Consider the following 20,331-nt stretch of genomic DNA (forward strand, 5'->3'; position numbering starts at 1 on the left):
TCAACCAAAAAAAAACTAACAATCAGATAGAAATTTGAAAATAACAGACCTCGGATTCGCCAGGTGGAATTCCACTGAAATCCAAGTTTAGCGAATCCTCCAGTATACCCATTGCTTGATCATCGTTTTCGGCCTCACCTAAGATGCGGTTGACATCATCACCATCAATTATAGGGTATTCACTCTCAGCAACAACTTGATTAGACTCTAAGAAATGCTGAGATGGAACAAAATCAAGTTTTTTGCTAACAGTTGGGTTTCCTTGACTCAAAAGTACTTCATTAACGTTCTCATGCAAAGTTAACTCCGGGTCATCGGGAATTTCAAGAGTTGGTTCATAATCCGGATCATTCATATTTTCTTGGATTTTGAGACACATTTTCTTTTCTGCCATTTTTACATAACCCTCGTGGCCCATTCTTTTGACCAGAGATCGCCAGATATATGTTCCGTTTTCAGGGTTCACAACATCAAGTTTCACGTCCACGTAGCTGCCTTGCTAAAGCAGAGATACACTAATTGTTAAGACCTCTATAAAAAAAGCGCTAAAAGAAGTTCTCTTAACTGGCAGGTCAATTTTAAGGGGCAACGAAAGTTCTCGGTGTCAAGGAAGGTTTATTTTCGTTTAACAATGTAGTAATGACATGAAATCACTCAAGACAAAGATGAACTCTGTGCTGTTTAACGATGGATTGATGGAAAAACTGGTAGAAAAACTTACTTGAACTTCCAGGCGCTCAGCAAGACCTAGTTTGATACTGGTGTTCAAAGCGCGCATTGAGCCACAATGTTTATCACTGAACAAAAGAAGCCACCATCGGTTTTTGAGACTTTCATTAGCAATTTTGTTAGCAGCCTCCACTTGATCTCTATCAGCTTGTGATAGACCTTTTTTTTCACGTGTTGGTCTTTCAGGAACTACCTAAGCATTTTAAAAGTTCGAATACTACATACTGAGGGTTGCTCTTTTGCGTAACTGTCAACAATTTTCCAATTTTATTCAGTTGATGCTAAAGAACAAACATCTCGATATGATTGAAAAAGTAAATTTTCAAAGCCTTGAACTTACAATGTTTGGAGTAGTTGTGTTAGATTGACTGGTAACGTCTTCCAGAGGCAAAAAATTGGTTACCTCTTTCACATTCTGAAGCGTAAGTGCCCCTTTCGAGAAACTGATTACATTTTGTCCTGACTTTTTGTTCACACGGCCTGCTTTGATTGACATTTCAAAGCAAGTTTTTTAAACAGAATTGTCTGAAAACAGGTTTGAAGTGTGACAATAGAACTTCTATTTCAAATGAAACTTCGTTACTTAAACGCTGTATATAGTTCACAAATTTCCAAAACAATTAAAGATTTGAAAAACTCTAGGTAAGCAAAAGAACACCGATAACGAAAGAATTACCACGTGAGAAAAATTTTAAGGCAAAGCAGCCAGCCAATAGAATCTCATTCAAATCCTTAGGAATAAAAGCAAACAACAGTTTGAGTCCGAACTTGACTGTTGTCAAAAAACCTTTACAGCTTATAAAAAATGCTGATTTCTGTTCACGAAGTTCTTACATGAGAACAATAGAAACCAAAACATGCAAAAAAATTGCTCAAAGAAACGAAAATTTGAGTTCAATTTGTGTTCAATCAAGAATAATTTTTTCAAATCACTACCTAATATAGCCGGCAGATAGCCGGCAAATAGCCACAAGTGATTCTCAATCACGATTGGAATTAAATGCTTAGAAAACAAAGAAAAAGTTTGATTTTAGCACAAAAATTTTTTCTAAGTGAAATTTATGTTGATGTCGTTTCGCAGTTGAACAAACTCCTCGTTCATAATGATAGGCTACAAGGTATAGTATCAGTATCAATAAGCATTAGAGATGGAAGCTAAAGCCTATAAGAACAAAGTTCGAGCCCAAGCTTCGTCAAAAACCATTCAGTTGAAACAAGTCGAACATGAAAATCTTGGTAATTTAAGTAAAACGAAAAACCAAACCCAAACGTAAAAAATTTCAAAAAAGGAGAGCGCCTAGATAGTAGCCACTGAGAGGTTGACTGCTCTTATTTAAAAAATCAAACTGACCGAAATTGATTGAGAGCAACCATTCTAATTAAAACAAAAATCAAAATGATATATTCCAAGAACATATAACGATTGAATTTATCATCAGCTATACAAACAATCAAACAATCAAGTAGCAATCAATGTTTGTTTTTATGCTTGTTGTAAATCAAGTTGTTAGCTATATTGACCATAAGATTGGTAAGTTTATGATAGTTTTTGGGTTGTAGATGACATTTTTCATGTTCAGGTTCATCAAGAAAATGGCATCTCGACACAAAGCGATTGGGATAATAATATGACTTGAAGTTTTCTCTTAGTTGTTTGTTGAAATCATTTATCTTAACAGAATTGCAATCTTTCCTCGAAAACAACGATACAATACGCAATTGGTACGTATTTTCAAAGGGCAAGTGCTCTATCAAATCTCTATAGTATTTGAATATAACTTCATGAGTGACGTGGTTGAAATCATTGCCGCCTAACATTATTACAATGTTTCTGAATTGAATAATTCGTGGGTAAAGCTGAATAAGATGAGCTGCTCTTCTTCCACCTTGTGATAACACCTCAATGGGCAGATTGCAAATGTTAGCATTCTCGTTTTTTGCACCAAAAGCCCTGACCACGTTACTGTCACCCACAAAAACTACTTTCTCTATCAGTTTCAAATTTTTCACGTCATGGCTGATGTAATACATGTAGTCCAACATTGTTTGCACTTCATCATGTCGATCATCGTCATAAAAAATGAAATCGAATCCATTCCGTTTCACAATGTATTGAGGAGTATTCATTACAGATATATATCTAAAAAAGTTTGAAAATGCATACCACCACTTTGCAGTGTAAATTGGGATATCAATAGGAATTAAATCTTGGAATCAATGGAAAAAGCAATAATAGGGAACATCGAAAATTTTACTTGGAATCAATTGTCTGCTCTTAAGAACAGCCCAAAGAAATATAGCCGACAGATTGCCGGAGTAGCTGCGAAAGAATAGACTTTCGTGCGGTATAAAAGAGAGAGAAACATATACAGATCTACATTGAAAAAAATCGACGCCGCTCGAAAAGCTGGGTAAAACATTCAGGGATAAATTAATTGTTAAATTTCGTTTTGCAGAAACCTTTCATTGATGATCATTACTCTATGGAAAATTGTTTCAAACAAAAACTAGGCCTAAAAAAACTATGAATGGATGAAGAAACGCTTTTGGAAATCCGATCCCAAACATCGAAAAATAAGTAAAAATCAGAGTGAAATTGCAGCATGTAAACAAAAAACCACTAAAGATAAAATGATTATGTCACTTGAATGGTATTTTTTTTATCTGCTCATGTGAACAAAGTCTTACGTTTGATATTCAAGGCTCGGAAAACAAGAAAAAAAATAATTCAAAGCTCTACAGGTTACCTAACTTAAATTACCTACCGTATTTGAAAAAATGAAACTTCGCATTTTTTACTACTATCGACGGAGCGTTGATTGGATAAACCTCAGAAACAGCTATAGAAGCAGAACAATTATTGACGCATATTAAGTCTTTTCAAATTGAACCCCCAAAAATACAGTGACAATAAAAATTAACAAGGAGGCTCGGTTAATGTGCGTACGCACATAATGTTCCGAACCCGCTCATCCATTTTCTTGACTTAATTGTCTACCAAATGATGAACAGATACAAAACTAACATTCAAATCGTTCAATAAAAAACCAATGGAATAACAGAATTATATGCTAGAGGGCCGATGAAATTTGCTTTTAATACGACTACTAGAAAAAACAATAGAAAAATTAAATAACAAACATTAATCATAAAAAGTAACTACTTAGCATAACTACTTAAAAAATTAAATCAAATTCAAAATCGCATCAGATAAAACCAAAACAAGCAAATTTTTGTTCAAACATTATCTAGGAAATCATATATGGTCATTGTATGACTACCAAGAATTCACACAAATCATATATGACCTAGTATTATTAACAAGAATCATATTTGACCTAGTACGAAATCAAAGAAAGTATGATCGTTGACCCGGGAAGATGCATCAAGTCTCATTTCACTGGGGACAGATAAAATTTTTATAAATCAGACTTAAAACAGACTGACGGCATGTATAAGTTTGGCTTGTTTTCTACCAAAGTTTCTACACATTTATGGTTGAATGAGGCAAAGCATTTTTCTAATTCTTAAACAATTTTTTAACACACTTTCAGTGCAGATTATTTGTGCATTATTGAATAACGCAGTTTTATAATGTCCTCTTACTGCAGAAAAACAAAAGATAGAAATTAAGTTTAAAAAAACATAGCAGGACATTTTCTGACGTACAATTCAAATAGTTTTCATTGTCTAAACAGAAAACGACTGATAACGGACTATGAGTGAATTGGGAAAACCCTTTCTAAAAAAACCAGATGAAAAAAATTAAAAAGAAAAAAAATTGGCGTGAAAATGCCGCATGTGAACAAAAAACAAATAGCAAGAAATAAAAATTTGGTTCAAACAAAAAACTAGGCCTAGAATGAGCTATTAATGGATTGGGAAAACCATTTAGAAAAAATACTCGATCCAAAAAACTGAAATGTGTCAAGATCAAAGTGAAATTGCCGCATGTGAAAAAAAACTACTAGCGAGAAAACGAACTTTTGTTCAAACACCGTTTTCCAACTCTACTTGAAATTTAGAGCGAAAAAAGTTCACGCCGCAAAACCACTCGCTTTTTCGCTCCATTTCCTGTGCCAGCGTGACCAAAACCACTTACCCATATTGACCTCAAAAATACTGAAAATTTGTGGACAGATCTTAAAAAAATACACTGCCCCAATACAATTCAAATTCTTTGAATTGTAAAAAAAGCCAAGAGCACCGCAATATAGCTCCACTCAGCTTACAATTTTGCAGCTATAATATGAAAAAAAATCAACTAATGTTGGAACTTCTCTCGAACGACAGGCGATGCAATTTAATTGGAGGGCCGTAGCCTAGATAAGTTTTTCTTTATTGGTGTAGAAGAAATGTACCTCTAGAAGAACCAAGATCTTTACAATAATTACTGCGAACTTCTTTCGAGAGCAACTAATTAGGATCAAGGGATCGTTTCCGTTTGTGCCCTTAGGACGTTATGCAACCCACCGTTACAGGGCACGTGTTATTACATAGACAAAGATAATGTAAGAGAATGCTATGTGTGTTTAGGGGGTGCAAAAAGTTGCACCCATTGAACGGGGGCACAAATGGAAAAGATCCCATTCAAGTCATTTTGTTAAATGAAAATAAAATTGAAGCACCAAAAGTAAAAACGATTATATTAAACTAAACTACTTGAGGTTTAAGCACTACTTGGCATCATGATCCCGATGCTCCTTCTTGATTTATTAATTAAGAAATCCAACTTCGCCCTTCTGAGAACTCAATTTCTTCATTTTGGATTGCATGCAACTATTGGATTGAAATGAAGAATTATATCGTAAGAATAAAACAATCTTGCTTCTCTTGATCTTTCTTTCCTTCTTCCAATTCAGTTCTGTTAATCTTCAATTCCTTTTGCTTCTCCTAATTCGCTGACATCTGTTCCTACGAAAACTGTAATGACTTTATCGTTCCATCGTAATTTCTGATTTGCTTAGTGAGGTTGCAGTATACGCACGTGCCCCTCTCCCAGTATGGCATGTTGATCCTCACTTAGAACTCCCAGATAGTCCAGTTATCAATCTGTCTTGTCTCCAGAAACAAAACACCTATCGAAAGCAAGATGAAAGCAAATACAAAAGAACAAAATAATCGATAAATATCAACATCGCACATATAACATAACCGAATTACGTCGGGCGAATTGCTCTCAAACGACCAGTTGGCTATGTCAGTAACTAGCCACGGTTCAGTGAGGCTAGCTTTACTTTAATTGAAGGGGCGTGAGGTGAGCGCATCGGGGGGATAGTGCACCGGGGGGGGGGGGGGTGGTGCACCAGGGGGGGGGGGGGGGGTTGTGGGTGGGGGCTTGGGGTGGGGAGTGGCAACGGTGAGAGGGGGTCCTTTGGCCGCACCGGGCCCTTGCAGCCTGAATGATGCGCAGGGTTCAGGATTTGTGTGGGGGGAGTGAGGGGGGCTGATGTTGGGGGGGGGGGGGTTGTTGTGGGTGGGTCGACCTCTAATAACCGCCTTACACATCATGAGTATCAGTCTCCAAAACAGTTTCTGTGAATCGCATACTTCGAGACTAGTGGACTGAAAGACTCTAGGAGAACTTAATGTCTACCGAGTGCTGCCTGTTCATCCCATTTTTGAGAATAAAAATTCAAATGGGTCAGACGAAAAATTGGTCAAGCAAAAACTCAAAGTAAAAAAGACCTACATGACTAATATAATTGCTACAAACTTCGTTTAAGAGCAATTAACAATCATAAAAGCCAAACAATATCATAATCAAATTTCTAAACCAAAAAAAATATGAGAAAACAGTTTCGAAAAAGCCGCACCTGAACAAAAAATTTCGCTCGTTTACAGAAAGCTCGTTTTTCCACACAATTTTTCGCTCTCTCGAAAAGTAGTTATGAATAAATTTTGCATCTGACAAGCAGATCAATTGAACAATAGCAGCCGAAAACGCAAACAGTCATAAAATTGGGGAAACTAGACACACTTAAAAAATAGCAAGAGTTGTAAATTGGGGAAGCTAAAATATTTTTAGCAGAATGAGAGAAGAGCAAAACTAGCCTAAAGTAAAAATGATTTCACGCAGATTAACTAGCTGAAAGGCCCTAAGAGATCTTAATGCCCGCGCAGCGCTTTCTGTTAATCCTGTTTTTTTCAGGACCAAAAGTCAAATGGGTCAGACAAGAATTCGGTGAAGCAAAAGATCGCATTCAAAAGAACAACAGGACTAATGTAATTGCGGAAAATTTTGTTTGAGAGCAATTAATGAAAAATAGCCGGCAGATTGCCGGAAAATACTCGCCGTTGACGCGCTTGATGCACACCGGGATTGAAACAGAAAAAAAAGAAAAGATGAATTGACCGAAATTTTTTTCAATTTTTTTAGTGTTAAAAAGTGTTCTAATTCGACCTGCAGTTTCAGTTGGATTCTAAAACTATACTTAATTCAGCTTCTAAACTGAAAGCTTAATAAAGTTAATACCAATGTCAGCTAGCAAACACTCTAATGAACTTTGATAACTTAATTGGCAATGACTTAACGACCGGGCTCAATTGGTTTATCCCGTCTCTTTTTATTTCGCTCTTTTGACCTTGACTGTATCTACTATCTTGCGTTTTTCATTGAGTGAATCGATTTAAAAACCATTCCGTTGAAACAGTGAGTGAGGTAAGTCAGTAGTCAAACGTAAAAGTTGTGACTTTTGTAAAACGAGAAACGTGATCAAAAAGGTAAAGCGAATTAAAAAGCATAGTAGGACAGTTCCTGACGTACAATTCAAAGAATTTTCATTGATTAAACAAAAACTAGATCGAGAACGGACAATGAGTTAAATTGAGAAAATCATTTCTAAAAAATCAGATCGATAAAACAGCCAAGCGTGAAAAAGTCACTTGAGAGCCACGGAGGTTAGAAAACAAAAACTCAAATACATCCGACTACCATTGGGTGAAATGCTCTCAAAGGACTGGCAAGCAAACGGCTTTGGTAGTAGCCAGTTGGGGCTTAGGGATGCCAGCATTAATGAGGGGGATTGGATTGGGGGGGGGGGGGTCAAGCGATGGGTTTAGGGTCGTGAGGGCTGAATGAGATTGGGGTGCAAATAGCAAGGTAGAAAGGATAAACGGGGTGGTGTTCACAAGGGGAGGGGGTTGCTGATTGCTTTCTTTTCAAGATTAAGAACTCCCCTTCACACAGTGAATTTATCTCCTCGAAACGGTTTTGGTGATCGCATACTTGTCAAGTAAATTTTCGCATCAAGACCACACGACTACAATAAATGCATCAAACTTCTGCTGGTCAAAGATGGAATATAATTGCATGGTGTAAAAAGTCGGCGAAAATTTATGAAATGCAGAGGAATGTACAGTTCAACTTACTGATTGGATCGAGTTGTTGGGTAATGTCTTGCTCTTTAGTGATCCGTATAATGTCTGAGTTTGGGGATTTACACTCGCTTGGCTTCTCGTCAAGTGTAATTTGACCGACATCTTTAGTGTTCATTTCGCAAATGCAGTCTTCTACCGAGAGCTCTTCTCCACAGAAATCTGAATAAATTAACGCTTGCTTTACAACCAACAATTTTGTAAACTGTTCCATTATTTATTTTTTAAAAAAGACCAGGAGAATGTTTGCCGAAAATAAAAAGTCGAGATTAATAGAGCTTCAGTTTTAGTCGTATTATTAAAACGGCTGTCAGTTTTTAAACAGATCCGGCAGATTGCCGGACAAAAGACTCGACAGACGCTTGTGGCTTTTCATGGAATTGAATCAACCAAAGAAATAAGATAGACAGATTGACTACCAGTCTTTTAATAGACCATTAGACTTTTTTGTTAGATTTGGACTGTCCTCTTTATGAGACGCAAACGCTCTATAAGGAAAAACCCTAATAGCGCTTTTTCAACATTATAATTCCAAATCAAAGCTTAAGACTCAAATACACAAGAGTTAGGGCATATACATTTGGCTCAACTTAGATGCACTCTATTGATCTTTAACTTTTAAATGTATAAACATAGCCGGCAGATTGCCGGAATAGCTGCGAAATATTAGACCTGCGTGCCATATAATAGAGATAGAAACAGATACAGATCTAAATTGAAAAAATCGACGCCGCTCAAAAAACTAGGTAAAAAAATTTAGCGATAAATTAATAAAGCTTGTTAAAATTCATTCCGCAGAAGCTTCTTATTAAGGACCTTTACTGCACATATGAGTTCCTTTGACCTTAAACAAATTCAAATTAAACTTAAGTTTTAAAGTGCAAAAGTCATTTTATTGAGTGAGGTAAGTCACTTGTGATCAAAATCTAATCACGCAAAAAACTTTTGCTAAAGAGAGTGAGAAATGACGTCACGCGCGCAAAAGCCGTTAGTGTGAGGAAGAAGTCATTCAGAAAATTTGACTTTTTCAGCTTTGCTGTGTGAACAAATGTAAAACGAAAAAAGAGCGTCAGACGACGAAACAAAAAAAAACAAGAGCACCGCAATATAGCTACGCTCCGCTTACAGCTTCGCAGCTATAAAAAAACTAACGGAGTTCAGAACTCATTTTTTGAGTGAGGTAAGTCAATCAACTGTCCGATAAGCACAACATATTACGTCATGCACACAAACTTTAACTGAAAAACAGCAGCAGTCTCTGAAATTTAAAAACTCAATGGTCGAAAGAATCATCGATGGAGACGACGAATTAAATAAAAACCATGATGTCCCCAATAATAACCGCTATTGCGTCGCTGCTATTGAAAAGCCAAGAGCACCGCAATTTAGCTCCGCTCAGTTTACAGCTTTTCAGCTATAGAACAATTTCTCATCAGACTTATATCAAAATAGAGTCCTATTTTTAGTAGATACAGATACTCCGTGATATCATTTTAAATCGCTTTTTTACTAACCAGGAGAACCTAAAACCAGCACAGCAGTTCATCATAAAAACTCTCTTTTTCCCTCCGGCGAAATATGGCCTTAACTTGTGGAGGGGCAGAATAGGGTCTCTTCTGCCCCCCCCCCCCCCAGAAACTTAACGGGAAAAAACTTTTACGCGCCAGGCGCAGGTGCTATTTTTTACATGGTAACGTGCTATATAACAACACATTAATTGTAATGGGGGACATTAAAACACTGTGGGGAGGCGGAATAGACCTCAACTTATCACTTCGCGGCCTTTAACAACTACAAAAATAAGATAGACAGATTGACCACCGGTCCTTGAAAAGACCACGAGTTTTTGGGTTAGATTCGGACTGTCATTTTCATGAGACACATACGCTCTGAAATAGAGCTTTTTTAAAATTAATATTTGAAATCAAAAACTCAAGACTCTAATACTCAAGAAATAGGAAATATACATTTGGCACTACTTAGATGCACACCATTAATCTTTAGCTAGTAAAATTTCATAAAAGTAAGATTCAATAAGTGAGTTCAGAAAACATTTTTTTGAGTTTGGCAATTGACGCAACTGACCTAAAAGCAGAACAAATAACGTCACGCACACCAATTTTGACTGCAAAGCAGTAGACTTCACTGAAATTGAAGAAAAAATCATTGGTCGCAAGAATCAACGATGGAGACGACGAATTAAAAAAACACGATGTCCCCACTAATAGCCCCTATTGCTCCGCGGCTATCAAAAAATAACCAAGTTGTAAACGATATACTCATTTGAATTACGCAAATTAGATCGCTTTTTTTGACACCCCATTTGAACTGATTCAATCGTTTCTGTCCATTGATGACTGAATATACAATTAATCTGTTTTTAAGTACACTCAATTTGGTCCGATAACCAAACTCATCTCGCGCGAGATAGTATTCCAAGATCTATTACATACCGGACATTGGAATTTTCAGCATAAACACCAGCTGTCTGAAAGTGACTCCGAATTACAACTATATCGCAACATGAGTTCCGTTAAAAGTCTCCACTATTACGTTTGCTTAAGAAATGATTTCCGGTCCTGATAAAGAGATCTATGCCTTCAAAATGTTGTTAAGCAGAAATAACTTGATTAGTTTATGTTTAAGAGTAAACAGAGCAGGCAAATTGCCGAAAAAACCGTCGGTGACCCGATTGACGCACATTCGGATTAAAACAGAAAAAAGCAAAAAATTAAGAGAAAGAAATTGAAACGAATTTTCAAGTGTTTTGGTTTGTAAATTCTGCATATGCAACTAGGTTCCAATTTTACACTAAATTCAGGTTATAAACTGAAGTCTTTTAAGCATCATACTAACGACAGCTAGCAATCGCTTTCATGATCTTTCGTAACTTAATGCACTACGCCTTAATGACCGGGCTTTATCGGTTTATGCCGTTCTTCTGATTTGTTTTACTTTTGATTTTACTCACTACATTACGTAATTCAAAACGTGAAGGAATTTTAAAACGTGTGACTAAAACTTCATCACGAGAACGAACAAAACAACTCTCTCCACTAGGAGTGGAAAATGACGTCAAGCACGCAACTCAGTTAAAATTGCATGAACGAATAAAAAGCAGATTTGAATTGCCTGTGACATCATATGATTGCAGCAAAAATCTTGACAAAACTGTAGCAGGACAACTCTTGACGTAAAATTTATAAAATTTTCATTGAATAACAAAAAACTAAAACGAACCATGAGTGAATTGGGAAAACCATTTCCAAAACAAATCACACCAAAAAAACGAACAAAAAACCACTAGCGAGAAAGCCCATTTTCATTCACACACCATTTTTTCACTCTACGGTAAAATTGACGTGAAAAATTTTCACGCCGCAAAACCAATCGGTTTTTGCTCCACTTCTTATTTCGGCATGACCAAAATCACTCCTCCAATTTAACTTCAAAAATAATGAAAATGAGTGAACAGATCTAATTAAAAAAAGACAGCTCCCCAATACAATTCAAATTCTTTGAATTGTAAAAAAAACCACGATATCCTCAATAATAGCCGCTATCACTTCGCGGCTATTAAAACCATAAATTTGGAAGAATCCATAATTTGATAGACGAATGAGAACAAAATGAAGTAAAAAGTAGAGCTATAAAATAACAGATATTTCAGAGCTCAAAATAATTTGATTTATCATACCGACAGAAGGGTGTCCGATCAGTACATGTAGGCTCGCAAGTTGCACAGTCCGAGAACATCATCCCATTTGTAAAATTCCCAGGGCACTGTGACCTCGGAATGCAGTACACTCGATACTCTGCCTAACCCTCTTTATAAGGTGAGAGTTGTGACGATGAGACGTATCCCTGGTTGCATACACATTGACCCACTCTGCAAGTGGAGTTTGACAGACAGAGGATGGAACCGTCACATCTCTTCACACAGTTCTCGTCATACAACCTGCAAAGAATAAATTTATTATTCGAGGAATTAAGGAAACGGAAAATAGGACACTCAGTTTGTTGCCAACATATTCAAAAGTTCTATTAGGAGGTCCGCGATAAATTTCGGTGAACCCCCGATTTTTCTGTTGTGCATTCTACTTTCTGTTGCCTACTTTCTCTTTGAGGTATAAAAATGGAAAAGTTTGCAAAGCATGGAAACAGCAAGTAAAGTCAGGTAAACTATACTGGCCGCTTCCACGCTTTTAAATCTCAACTAGCATTTTCTATGTATTTCTCTGTAAATTCAGTTTCGCAGGTCGAAGTAATAATTTTATTTTTTTGTTCCTCATCAATTTGCATAGTGAATGATCTAAATGACTACCATTAAAAGTGATTAGGGGTCACCTGAAACTTTGATTGGGTTCAGTGCACTCGGCAGACAGATTACATATCTAAACTCAAAGCTTGTATATGACCAGCTCTCACTTGAATTGGGGTCAGTATCACTGATTGTGATTTTGAAGTACAGATCCGGTGGGTTGCCCACCAAGACACCCTCAATGGGGAAGCTGGATCTGTGATAACATACAACGAAGAATCTTCCTGGCAGAATCCGACATTCCATCAACTCATCGTTTTCAAAGTGTAGAAACGTATCTCCATCCACAAGTCAACTTTTATCACCTGATGAAACAATTCTCTGCGTTCAAATTTGTCCTTTTTCGCTAAAACAATGTTTGGGCTTCAGAGAACTTCGATTATCAAGAGAACTAATATGATTTTTCCGTAATCTGAGAATTCTTTCAGAACAGTCCAAAAAAGATGAACAATTAGGCACTAGGAACAATTAGTTGCTTCAGCTCAGCGCATGTTTCCTGGACAGAAAGATTTTAACACAGCAACCGAATTGCCGGAAGATTGCCGGAAAACAAACAAAGCTTGCAAGAAAACAACAGCTAGCCGCAACAGCTTTGTAGATCTGCAGTCTCAAAAAACAGCAAAAATACAGGCCGAGATATTGATTCTTTTCATTGACGGCTGAGTTGTTTCATTTTGCTTAAGAATCTGTATAAGTTATTGTGGCCTCTATTAGCTGCTCTCAGATAACCTTCGTTTCGAGTGACACAAATTCAGTTGACTTTATCTCTTTAAATTAAAGTAACTAAAAGTTAAATTCAGAGTAAGGAAGTCATTATGGAAGTGAGGTAAGTCACGTGTGACCAAAAATTTAATATGACCAATGAACAAGAACTCGCTCTATTATGAGCGACAAATGTTGTCAGTCACTCACTCCAGCTTTATTTGCATGAACTAATGAACAAAGAGCCGATTTGAAGTGGTTGTGACGTCATAGGCTAGTGAGAGAAGTCTTGAAGACGAAAATATGTTAAACAATCATTAATGAGATTAAATCAAAGGACAGCAATAAGTTAAAGAAATTGAAATCATCACAAATTCGCTAATAATTTTAAAAAAACGGGCAGCGCATAAGTCACCGAAAGCAATAGCTGTGAATTGAAGAGATTGTAAACAAAAAAAAGCCTTAATAGAAACCAATGAAAACCGTCAATAATAACACTACGTCATAAAATATTAACTTTAACAACAAAAATTTGCAAACCTCAAAAGTTCTATAAAATTCTTGAACAAAATTGATGTTAAGTTCATAGAAGGCCTCAGCTTTGAATCGAAACGATTTCATCAACTGAAATAAACCCTATTAGCGACCTATGAGGCCTGCTATTAATGAGAATCAACAATAGGATATCAGAAATTACAAAACCACAAAAAATCAAAAACTAACTCGTAGTTTTTGACTAGAAGTGGAGTCATAGACCTGAAAACTAGTAAGCTTTTTACTCGGATCATTAATTAGGTCCGTTTGCGCCTGATTATCAACTACTGATTAATTACATCTGTCATTGACAATACTAAGTCATAAGACAACAGAAATCATTTTTGAAAATGGGCGAAATCAAATATTCGGATCTTTTCCGTTAGTGCCCCCCCCCAATACGTTATGCTCCCCCTAGTTACAGAGCACGTGCCATTACATAGTAAATCATTTTGTTAAAATATGGCACGTGCGTTTGGGGGTTGCAAATAATATGCACCCACTAAGCTGGGGGGGCACAAACGGAAAAGACCCAAATATTCTTTAATGTTTTTTGACATAAGTGTTCGGGTCATACAATGTTTTCGTGACCTAAAATTTAATCTGACCACTGAACAAAAAAACTCGCTCTATTATGAGCGAAAAATGTCGTCAATCACTCATTTCAGTTGAAATTGCATGAACGAAAAAAAAAGAGCCGATTTGAAGTCTTGTGATGTCATAGGCTAGTAACAGAAGTCTTGACGACGAAAATACATTAACCTATCATTAATGAGGTTAAATGATAAGACAGCAATAAATTTAACAAAATTGCAATCATCACAAATTCGCTAATAGTTTTAAAAAACGGGCAGTGTATAAGTCAAAGAAAGCAATAGCTGTGAAATGAAAAGATTGTAAAAAGAAAAGCTTCAATAGAAACTAATGAAAATGGTGAATAATGAAACCACGGCATAAGATATTAACGTTAACAACAAAAATTTGCAAACCTTAAAAAATTGTGATAACCTATTGCACTAAGACCTATTGAGGGGGCATTTTCGATAGGCTTTTCTCATTTCGCCATTTAGAGGTTGACCGTATTCACAAGAGCACTAATTTAATTGCCTCCAAATTCTTTTAGAGCAATTGCATATAGGTACAATTGAAAGCACCCCAAAGTTACCTCACAACGTCTAAAGTAAATGTGAGATTTTTGAAATTAAAAACTTTGTCAAAATGATTTCTTTCCATTACGCATTCTAAAACTATAATCATTCAACTTTCAGTTTCGTGAGACCATGTAAGCAAAAATGATGCTTGCTTTTGCTCTGATATTGGTCAGCATACCTAAGAGAGAGGTGAAATTAGCCTTTGAAACCTTAATATACCGTTAAAATTCTATAAAAGTATCCACTTTAGAGTCAAATTCTATGGTGGACCACAGGGGGGGGGGGGGCTGAAAATGAACGACACAAATTACCTTCTGATTTGGGAATAGCAGTCCATCGCATCTCGAAGCTGTCGAATGTCGTGTACATGTATCTCATCTTTGCTGCTCGAGTAGTGACAGTCGTGCTTCTTCGGACCACTGCAGCAAGCATCACGTCAACTAAATTCTTTATCATCCGCATCTGCAGAGAGGTCCCAGTTATCTTAAATGCAAAAATACAAGTATTACAACCTGGGTAGTCGACAGGACCCGTTTCAGCGCGGCATTTCCCTGTTATTCATTCCTATTGCAGTGGGGCAGAAGCCAAGCACATGAATAATGGTCGTAAGAAAATTTGCACAGAATAAACAAACAGGACTGAAATAATGGTTATGACTTTTAGTCAGATCAACTAATTACACTCGAGCTGGGTTCCAAAACTTCGTAGTTTACAAATCTTTCCTATTTACACCAATATACCATAGATATGCAATCCACGTATGGTGGCCATACATGAACCGCAAGCAAACACAATTACCTCGTTTTCCAGCAAAACGTCAAAGTTGTGGGCACAGGTCCGCCCAGCATGAAAATCAAACTTCATATCAAGTACCGCGAGATATCCCACTGCCGCAGCTCAAGAGAAAACTGACCGGAATAAGCATTTAGGATGTTTGCGTTCATTTACGGAATCAGAGGTCGGCAACTGTTCAACTGCGAAAATCTCAAGGGTCTTCTCGGCACCTCAAAGTTCTCAAAGTCATCTCGCCACAAGATGAAGGGAATTAGACCGGAAACGATCTGGTCAATCGTAAGATCTTTTTGAAAAACTTCAGAATAATGCAAAGAAAACGGCTGTCGAATGTCCTGTACTCATGACAGGCGAACGTTCCTTGATATAACATTATTCGACTCATGTTTTCATTTCATCAAGTTACCTATCTAAGTTATCCAAGTTATCTATTATGGTTCACTAAGTAGTATGCAAGCCAATTTTATACGGAAAAAAGGGTCAATTAAGAGAAAGCACCTCCCCTAAAAGGGTAGTCGGTCAACTCGGGGGCAGCAAGTCAACTCCTATGTGTATTTATAAATTCTGACAGTAGTCAAAAATTGAAGCATCAGATGCAAAGGATAAAGAAAATAAAGCATCAGAATTATGAACAAGATAGATATGGTAAGTAGCAATTAAAGTATATTATGTAGAGACTTTGAATCAAGATCAGAAAAAATATCAAGCATTTAGCATAACAATGGTTCCTATTGACGCTTCTACTGCAGGGCGCCTGCGCATGGAGCGCGCGCCACGTAGGCAGAGTATGGAGCTACATAGAAGAGCGAAACTTAATTTTGTCCTTATGTACGTGATCACGTCCGAATATGAATCTTCTTTCTTATCGCTGATCCTAGAAGCCAATCTCTGTAAGGCTTTTGATGCTGACGGACCAGCTCCTCTTGTACACGAGAAGATCAACGGCCAGAAGATGGCTTCCTCGACGTCGATTATCCTTTGTTCGTATTTCAGCTTCTTGATGAACTCGTGATATTTATAGGAATCCGGTATGCTTCTTGGGCAACTCTTCGCATACGGATTAATCACTTTCACATCAAAGAACGTTCTGCTGAAGTGTAAATCGAAGAAACCATTAGCTTTGATATCTATTCAAGCGTCGTCATCAATAGTAGTAGTTCTATTTGCGAAGGTTTCCCCCTTGCAAAGACTGAAGACAGGGCTCTACTTCGACATCATCGCAGACCTCATTGAGCTGGTTGGCAAAAGAGTCACGGATGTCATTGTGTCCTATGTGCGTACAGCCACCTTTTGGACAATGAAGAGCATGCGCTACATTAAAATTTTCTCCACATGCGCATCTTGATGGCAATTTTACGGGATTCCATCCATGTCTAAGAGCAATTCCATCTCTAAACTCTATATATACTTATATATGTATAATTTGAGGGACAAAGCTTTCTGATGTTTTTTAGAGCCAGATTTCTATTCAGCTATTAAACGCGTTCCTGGCATCAATCATGGGATACTTTCAGTACGATCTTCAAAGAAGCTCTGCCGGAGTGCATGGATAGCATGTTCGATGCCACTCTTTTGTCCAAGGCACATCTGTACAATTCCCCCAAGTAATTGGAGATCGCGTTTAACGCACTTTACTATACTCCTGCCTATAATTCGTCTTTAGTCCTCGACAATGCCAATTGGTCGAACCCCAGGGCATTTATCTAGTGCAATCAGACGGCAAGCGTTATAGGAATTCAAGAAATTTAATTCTTCGGTGGCAATTCTGATTGCAAGTTTGGACAATGTTTTGCAAAGATCGATTGAGGAGGATTTGTATGATGTCAAACGTCGTCTCCATTCGCCAGCATTTTTTCAGAGCCATTTATTTTTTCAAAAATAGAGGGATGGAACGGCAAATCCCGATTTTTCAGGTCAGTTGCTACGTACTTAAGATCAGCTTTCTGATAAACAGTTTTCACTTCAGTGTAATTTTCCAAAGCGTATTCGCCCAATTCGTGCCCAATTCCCGACATCTGGTAACCACCAAAAGGCGCTCGGATATCTAACACGTTGCAGCAGTTGACATAAATCGTACCCGCCCGAGAGCTGGATCGCCCTCGTGTGGTCGTTGGTCGGAACTCCCGCTCCGAAACCATAAATTGAGTTGTTAGCCCGATCAATAACTTCGTCCAATGATTTGAATTTGAAAATTGACATCACGGGGCCGAAGATCTCTTCCTTAGAAATTCTCATATCATCTTTGACGTCAGAGAACACGGTAGGTTCCACGAAATAGCCCTTGTCGCCGAAACACTTTCCCCCAGTTTGCAAAGTTGCGCCCTCCTTCTTGCCCGATTCGATAAGTTCTAGAATCTTCTCGAACTGGTCATTGTCAACTTGGGTCCCTGGTCTGTAGTTTTTTCCATAGGGTCTCCAAGTTTGACTCCCATCGCTTTCTTTTTCGCTTTTTCCACAAACTGTTCATAGATGTCTGCTTCGACGTAGATCCTTGACCCTACAATGCAACATTGCCCGTGGCTTAAAAACAGGCCCAGATGGCAGACATCCACAGCTTTGTCAAGGTTGACGTCTTTTAGGACAATGATGGGAGATTTTCCTCTGCACTCCAGGGTTACTCGATTGAGGTTTCCACAAGCGTACCCTTGGATAAGTTTGCCAACTTGGGTTGACCCTGTGAAGGCAACTTTGTCGCATTTTGGGTGCTTGGCAAGAGGTGCCCCGCGTTCGGGTCCAATTCCGGTCAGGACGTTGAAAACACCTTTGAGGAATCCAGCCTCCTTGATTAGACTCGCCAAAAAGAGAGCAGAGAGGGGTGTCTGTTCTGCCAGCTTCAGAATGACTGTGTTTCCCATCGACAATGCAGGACCCAGTTTCCAACACGCCATCAGAAGTGGGAAATTCCAGGGGATGATCTGAGCACAGACCCCAACTGGTTCATGTCTGGTGTATGTCAGGAACTTGCCATCAACCGGGAGGATTTTTCCCTGGTTTTTGTCCGCCCACCCGGCGTAGTACCGGATGCACTTAATACACAAAGCGATGTCCGCTACGCATGCAATGTGGTACGGTTTCCCGTTATCCATCGATTCCAAAGTTGCCAGTTCACAGTGGTATTTTACTGAAGTATGATTCGACTTCTTGTCTAGTGCAGTTTTACCAACATTGAGTTGACTGCTGACCTTACCTCGACATCGACTCCGAGCGCAACAAGCACTTTGTAAACTACGCACAATACTGCTCTTTTTGATAACGATATTAGAAATTCAACTCGGTTTCCTACAGCCATCGTTTCAGTCCATTATTAATTACAAAAGACAGATAACTGTAGTTTAGCATACCATCGGTGTCATACATATGTTTGAACAAATGTAATGTCTCACCATTAATTTTGCGACATATATCAGTAAGATAAGCCATGACAAACATCGCCGCCATAAAGAAGTCTATAATCGTGATTCCAATCATAAATGGTTTGTCAAACACCCAGTCTTTCCGAAACTTCATCATTTTTTGACCACGTTGTCTTGCATTGTGGAACGTTGACTAAAACAGCACAAAATAACAGTTTGTATTCTATTCAAACAATTGTTTTTAATTCAGTTTCAAGTTGTCACAGTTGAATTGAAACCGCAAAAATTACCTCATAAATTAAGTTCCGACACTCCATTTAGAACAGTTCGATGGTTGCAAAATCTTGAAATTCCGTGACATTCGGCACAAAGAATCTAAAAAGGGCAACTGACTGAAGCATTTGTCAGCAGTGGAGAGTCAGGCAATTAGTACATCGAATTTGGAATGCCGAAAACTAATCAGCACGGGGATCGACTGTTCGTCGTATGTGAAGAGGCTGAAATATTGTTGGTCTGGGTGAGATATGTCCGCTTGACAACAATCGATGTCAAGAAGATTTTCAACGACCAAGTCATTCTATACAAAAAGTAAAAGTAACAAGCAAAAGTCAACAAACTTTTACATCATTATGCTCAAAGCTAAACAATTAAGTGCAAACCTAACCGGCTAATAGAAGGGGAGTGAGTTGAGCGCAGCCGGCACGGGGGTGCCCAGGGGGTTGATAGGGAGGTGGGGTAAGAGGGGCAAGGGGAACGATGGGAGGGGTTCTTGGGCTGCACGGGGCCCCTACGGCCTGAACGGTGTGTAGGGGTGGGCATGGGGGGGTTAAATGAGGGGGAGGTCTGATGTGGGGGGGGGGGGGGGGTGTTTGTTCAACCTCTGAGAACCGCCGGTTAAACCATAAATATAAGAGCACTTAATAAAACAAAGCGTACATTATTAAATTCTACAAGTTTCCTTGCTTCTATCATTAACCAAAAAAGGTTTCACTGGTATTTCGAGATAATGGCGAAGAAGGTAATAGTAAAACTCTCCGAACTATAACACCCAACAAAATGAGGTTTATACCTTATATGCAAAATCAACCTTACAGCTATTTAGCAAATAAAGTCGACACTCTCGGTCATTGTTCGACAAAACTCCTTTCACAGATTGCTCCTTCGAAATGCACGACTTAAGGCTGGCAGAAGAGAGGCGGCTACATGAACATGCAGAACAACCCCGTTTAGCAACGAGCCCACCTTTGAAGAAGGATTTTGATGACATCCATTTTCGATTCCCGCTGTTCTGTACGCTTGTCAATGCTAAAGATCTGACACGTTTGAGCTATATACTGACATTTGAATTTTTTTGGTATTTTGGCACCGAACT

At 38.1% G+C, this 20,331-nt stretch overlaps 1 protein-coding gene and 1 pseudogene across 1 annotated transcript in view; one reads left to right on the forward strand and one right to left on the reverse strand.

Annotated features, from left to right (window-relative positions):
- The window catches only part of LOC142353421 (RNA-splicing ligase RtcB homolog), a 51,007-nt gene that overhangs the window by 22,857 nt on the left and 7,819 nt on the right, over positions 1–20,331 (forward strand). The window lies entirely within an intron of this gene.
- On the reverse strand, positions 17,128–19,598 carry LOC142353614 (aldehyde dehydrogenase 1A1-like; annotated as a pseudogene).

This window comes from Convolutriloba macropyga, chromosome 14 (genome assembly GCF_964194025.1).
Source record: "Convolutriloba macropyga chromosome 14, txConMacr16.3, whole genome shotgun sequence".
In the NCBI taxonomy this organism is placed as follows: Eukaryota; Metazoa; Xenacoelomorpha; order Acoela; family Convolutidae; genus Convolutriloba; species Convolutriloba macropyga.